General features: G+C 35.6%; 1 protein-coding gene across 2 annotated transcripts in view; it reads left to right on the top strand.

The window, feature by feature from the left end:
• LOC135080106 (CHH-like protein) overlaps window positions 1-6,659 on the top strand; it is an 81,977-nt gene that overhangs the window by 8,780 nt on the left and 66,538 nt on the right. The gene's annotated exons all lie outside the window — the stretch shown is intronic.

Genomic DNA, 6,659 nt, shown 5'->3' with positions numbered 1-6,659 from the left:
TATTGAAGGAGAAAACTAAAATTTTACTACACAAACATTTATACGATCTACTTGCAGATTTAAATTAATACATTTTTTTAATGTTACGCATTTTGACTGTCCACGAAATTGTCCACCAAAATCAGCAAGCATTGTCTCCCTACTCACTTTGAGAATGATCCTAATAAAAATAATGATTTTTTAGCTATTACTTAGTTGTTGTAATTTTGTAATTTACATACCCAGAGACATAGCACATTGTTTTTAAATATTTTTTTAAAATATAATTTAAAAAGAAGGGCTGTAAAAAGATTTTTGGTTCAGTTTGAAACTCTGAAATGATTCAAATTCAAATTCAAAATACGTTTATTGTGAACCACAGGTACATAGGATGTTTTTCATTGATTTACTAAATTTTTACTAACTATTGTAGCCATGTAAAATTATAATTATTTTCCTCATACTTATTACCAAAAAATATTCACGTCAGAATATCCCATCGTTTCGTTTTTGTTATTTTTACTGTTATACAAAAGTGAGAACACTTTAAAAGAGTATTTTAATTAATGCCTGCTATAACCCTTTCAGGTGGCTTTTCCAATATCCTTCAATTTTCCCATTGCATTGTAAGAATTTTACGTAACATCATAATTTCTGGAAGAAATGCTTTTAATTGGTTTGATAAATGGTACATTTTTCTTTTCTCTTCGATATTGCCGAAGACTGCTAAGTGTGAACATAATGCTGATGGCAAACTTTGAAGTTATTTGGAAAATTTCAGTTACGTGGCTATTTTCGTTGGTCAGGTATTATGTAATAGGTTTTTTAGGCGCAAGTTTGTATAAGGCAGTGTTGACCATGTGTTTCTATGGTAGGTACCATATTTAGATAGGAAGAGATAAGTAGGTAGGTACCTGTTTTTGGAATAAATAAACAAATGAAAATAATACACGAATCTTTTAACTCGCTCTACAAAATGCATCATCTTAGTCGGTCTTTTTGTTTGCAAGATCGTGAATTTTCTACAGCTAACTGTATAACGTGTTATTTTTCAATGAAAGTGTCTTTAGAAGTTTTTAATAGAATAAGTTTACCTAGACGTGACTTGCTAACTATACTGAAGTAATAACATCTTCAAAGTATAATTCATTCATGAAAATATTCACGAAAGACTTCGTAGTTTGATAGAAACATAACGAACCTAATTATTGTAATACAGAGTTTGGGTAAATGTAAAAGGCAATGTTTATTTTAATTAAGGTAAGGTAAGGTATCTTTAATTCAATATCTATTCCATCAGAAACATTTTCATGTAAAATTTTCGCGCATCGTGAAAAAGTTTTCAGATCTCATGTATGTAGATCAAAGCTTTTAACTCTACTCGCCCCAAATTCAAAAGCTCTACCTTACCTTAGTCAAAATATATCTCTTGGCCGTTTTGCTATCGTCACATGGGAGATAGGTGTCAGCTGAAAAATATAATCACCATTCATTCTTACAATAGTTCTTGAAGTAAATAAACGGCCAAGCCCTTGCACTCCGTTTGACTGGTCTTAGCTAGATCAGACTTAATATCAGATCTTATGTCGTAATAGAGCTGCAATGATGCTAGGAAAAAAAATACAACACTTTACCCTTGATTTTCTCGCAAATTGGTATTTTCCTTGCAGTAGTTCCGATTCCCATTACACCGAGTACGTAGCTCATTCACCATGACATGCATTTGTTTAATTTGTTTGAGATCAGGCGACAGTGACTCATGGAGGCTATTCAGTCGAAGCAATTAGACCCTATTTTCTTTGAACAATACCTACGTACATACAAAGTAATTATATTAAATAACATGATGCAACATTTTCTTACTTCCCCCGCACATTGTTTTCAAAGGTTTGATAAACTGAAAAGTTTTAGGTGTAATTTCGTGAATTTGAAAATTTTCTGGATGTAAATATCCATCAACCTTTTGGAAAACAGTAGTGATGAGTCATGAGTAGGTAAACTTTGGATTATAAAAAGCGTTTTAAAATTTTACTGGGTAGTTAGTTGACACCGATATTAAAATTCTCTAAAATCCTCTTTCAGTCCATTCCTGAAAAATCAATGAATTCGCAATCTAATCAATTTGTGATCAAAAGTAAAAAAGTTCTTAAATTATAATATCTAGCGGGATCTATTTAACAGTCCTTAAGATAAAATTAATCAGTTTTTAAATAGGTCGTCCGTCCAGCGGGCATGTCGCTCCTCGCTTCATGTCACTTATGACGGCTCCATTCTCCATCTCAACGACTCGGAGTGATATATGACCACACATCACATGGTCTGATGGAAATGGCCACTGTAATTACCATGTAAGATGTAATTAAGAGGCGTGGTGGAAAACCACGGTTGCAGGAAGACCGACTCTTGATATACGAGCGTTTAGTATGGACTTTTAAATGTTTTGTTTGTGTTTTATGAATGCTGTAGGCATTCGTAATTCATGGAGCCGGTTGTGAAATACTAACGTCCGTATTCACAAACATTACTATGAGGTCTCACAGTGCGCGTGGTCGTACAGAGTGACACATGAACCAATCACAGAGCTCTATTTTTTTTATTCAACGCTGTGCGTTCGATTTGCTGCTTCACTTATGCAAGTATCGTTTGTGAATACGGGCGTTAGTATTGTACATTGTATTCTAACAAATAAATGATTTATTTTTTTATATTTGAATATATTGGATTTCGCCGTTGATATTTATGCCGAATCCGCTCCAGTCCAGAAGCTTGAAAACATCTTCAACATCATCTGATCCTGGAGGCGGACCGACATTGACAGTGACTGACATAGCCCGCAGAATCGCTAAAATCAAGTGGCAGTGGGCGGGGCACATAGCTCGAAGAGCTGATGGCCGCTGGGGCAGGAAAGTTCTTGAGTGGCGACCACGAGCTGGAAGACGTAGCGTGGGCAGGCCTCCCACTAGGTGGACCGACGATCTGGTGAAGGTCGCGGGAAGTACCTGGATGCAAGCGGCGCAGGACCGGTCTTTGTGGAAATCCTTGGGGGAGGCCTTTGTCCAGCAGTGGACGTCTTTCGGCTGAAACGAACGAACGAACGAACGATATTGGATTTCGTGGACAGTGTTGGTTTTTGTGCCGGCTTAATTTACTTTTTCCTTATGCTATTCTGATTTAGCTAAGCTATAACATTGTAGTATTTCATCAAAATCAGTTTAGAAGTTAGACATCCATCTAGCTATCCTCCCCGCAAACATTCGCATTTTATAATATTGGTATAGATTATGTAGTTTCACGTCATACCTACGTCTTATAACACATTAAATCTATAATCTTGTTCTAATCCACGAATAGACAATATTAGAGATTAGTAGCTTGATTAATATGTGTCCATAGATTAATTTCTAAGAACAGTGTTGACCCGGACTTTATTAAAAATGCAACTAATGCTTCTGGAATTTTCCAGCTACACGTCACATCCGTACCAAAAGGCGTTAATTAGATTCCTGGAAGTATTAAGATCTCTTCCAACTTCCGGTTAAAAGAGCCTGAGAATGCGTTTTTTCTAGTTACTAAGTCTATCGAAGCGTCTAAAATCTAATTATAAATCCATTTAAAGTGATGTATAACAGAACTATGCTAGTATTTAGGGGAATAACTAGATATCTTTATTATTTTCTGAGAAAAAATACATAGATATTAATGTGGTATAAATAATTATCTATGCTTAGCCTTAGTGATGAACTGATGACAGTTCATGTCATTGTTAGCGTAGGTCTGATCATCATTCTGTAGAATAGGTAATATTTTTATGAAAATAAGATTCGCTTTATGAAATGACTATTCTTATAAGCATAGGCGCAGACCACCGACTTTTAGTTAGCCAATAGTTGGGCCCGATTGTAATTAGTATGAAGAATCCGCCGATACCAAACCGGCGTACCTAGTGTGCGCAGATGTATGAAAACATATCCATACTGATCAACAGCCCGACTAATATCGGCCGACAAAAAATCGGTGGTCTGCGCCTAGGCTTATTAAATATCTTTTTAAATAATGATGGTCTTATTGTCATTGTCACGTCACTTTTCGCGCCAAATAGCGCCATCTTGGAAATGAGGAACGCGCGCCATTTTGTTCCATTGAATTTGCTTTTGGCGGTTACCACTGTTGCTAAGTAAATGTAGGCTACTTCAGGTGCTCAAAAACGAGTGCACTTTTTACTGGCGTGCCATAAATTCAGATTTAGAATATAACTGACCTTAATGCACGTGCCATGCCACGTGAGGGCATTCTTCAACGACCTCACACGCTTACAAACCACCGCAAATGTAACAATTTAATCTTTTCTTGTGACTATTGGGCTAAGATACAAAAATGTGGTCATCTGCGGATGACTGTATAACCAACTAATATAACGTGTAGGCCATACGTGAAAAAGTCTGCACTAGTAACCGTTACGCTGTCAGTAACACTTTGTGACATCATTATTTTGCACAGAGCAGTTGCTTACGCAGAGAATTATGGCTTACATACAGGTTTTGTGGTGCGTTAGGAAGCGTTAACGTGGTGACTTTGACAGTTTATGAGCATGTGTGCAGTGTTAAACGACGGCTGTCAAAATACTAGTAGGTAGATGAAAAAATCTAATATAAAATTATGCAAAACTGATAAAAACTCCTTATCTTTGACTTGCGTACCTAAGCAATTTTATTTCCAAATTTATTATACAGTATTACAGTAGAATGATCTGATTAAATGACATATCAATACATTATCATGAAAACTTGCAAATAAAAGATAACAAAATTTGCATTTATCACGTACTCGCGAACATTCTAAAGCAAAACACATACGATTTTTTGTATCTATTAAGTTAGTAGTTATTTGTCTGTTTCAGAATTTTTTACTAAAAAAGCTGTGTTCGAGCCTATATAAAAAAGTTGATAACTTACTTCTATAGTAGTCTGCCGCTAACTTAAAAAAATGTAATCTCTACACCCAAAACTAATCTGTCTGTCTGATGTTTTTTCAGCCACAGACTGTCAGCACATGTCAATGTCATGTCATATTTTTTACAACTGGTGACCCACCTACGATGCCTTAAAATGATTCGGCTGTTACGGGACTTTGATGAATTATCGTCAGAATAATTAAGACGAAGCTTGAAATTTTGTGTTAACCTAGAAGACGATGAAACCTAATTAATACAATAATATTATAAATGCGAAAGTAACTCTGACTGTCTGTCTTGCTTTCACGCCTAAACCACTGAATTGATTTTGATGAAATTTGGCATAGAAATAGTTTGAGTCCCGGGAAAGGACATAGGGTAGTTTTTATCCCGGTTTTTGAAACAGGGAAGCGCGCGTTAAATTTTTTCTGTGGCAGACAAATTCCACGCGGGCGAAGCCGCGGGCGGAAAGCTGGTTATCGCATAAAACTAACAAACATCGTCATTACATATCAATAATTCGTAGAGAATAACTCTTTTCGACTAAAAGTAGAGTGGTTTGTTTTTCAAAGTATTAACTAGTAAAGAGTTTCATTTCTTCGCAAACGCAATCAGTTAGGAATAATTTATAATCTTGATTTTATTTAGATAGAGGTACCTAATATTTGCATCAGTAGTTTTAGAATTTATCATTGACTAGCTTCTCCGTGTCTTTCCCTCATGAAATTCAGTTTGTCACAGAAATACCGACTACATAAAAGTTATCGATGTCATTTGGGCAATAATCTCAAAGTACTGTAAAGTTTCATTAAATTCTGTCAGTAGTTTTTGCATGATACAGTAACAAAAATCCACCCATTCTTACAAACTTGCACATTTATAAAATATTAGTTAGTAGGGGTTTTAGTACCTAAATAGAAGAGTTTTCGATCTCCACGTGTGTGCATGACCTTTGTGTTCAACAAATAGTAAAAAACTTATTTTGAAGGTTGCCGGCAAACACGAAAACTATTTTTTGCTGGTGGCGCCAACTTTTTATACCGGAAACTTTATAGGTATTCATTATTTATTGATTGACTTTTAATTGGTCGATCTAAACGATAACAATGTTCTAGAATATACGCGATAGTGATACATATCAGTCTCAGGTAGGGTCTAATGTTGAGTGCAAACACAAAAGTTTAATTTGTTGATTTGTTAAATTTTCGACATTAGACGACTATGGTCTAAAAAGTTCGCTGATTGTAATTATCTTGAAATTAATTACCCCAAATACGTAATTACTGCTCTGCTACCTTAAATAAACAAGTTGAATAAAATCTGCGATGCTCCAACCTAACATTATTATTTCAATTTGTGTGCCCCATCTGAGCATCGAACCCAGGACTAGGACATCGGTAGAGTCTAGCAATAAATTTCAATGATTCTGAATTGCCGAACTCTTTAAGAATTGATAGCTCTACCAAACTACCCTCTGAGTATGTTGATAATTCTCTCTAAGTATAGGATACTTCTCTTCACCAACTATAGTAAACTTTCTTTGCACAGCTAATGAGCAGGTTATGGCCCCTACTATTTGTTTTGAGAGCTCTAACAACCTTTTGTCCGACCCCGCCGCTACTGTTTACATTTTCACACTTTATCGGAATCCTTCAGTGATATTTACTATGCTCGAATACGCCACGTCAAATACCTCGTATCACACATCCATCGACCACTTTCTTTACAA

This window comes from Ostrinia nubilalis, chromosome 17 (genome assembly GCF_963855985.1).
Source record: "Ostrinia nubilalis chromosome 17, ilOstNubi1.1, whole genome shotgun sequence".
NCBI lineage: Eukaryota > Metazoa > Arthropoda > Insecta > Lepidoptera > Crambidae > Ostrinia > Ostrinia nubilalis.
The sequence above is the reverse complement of the archived record's forward strand: the minus strand, read 5'-3'. Positions and strand labels throughout refer to the sequence as shown.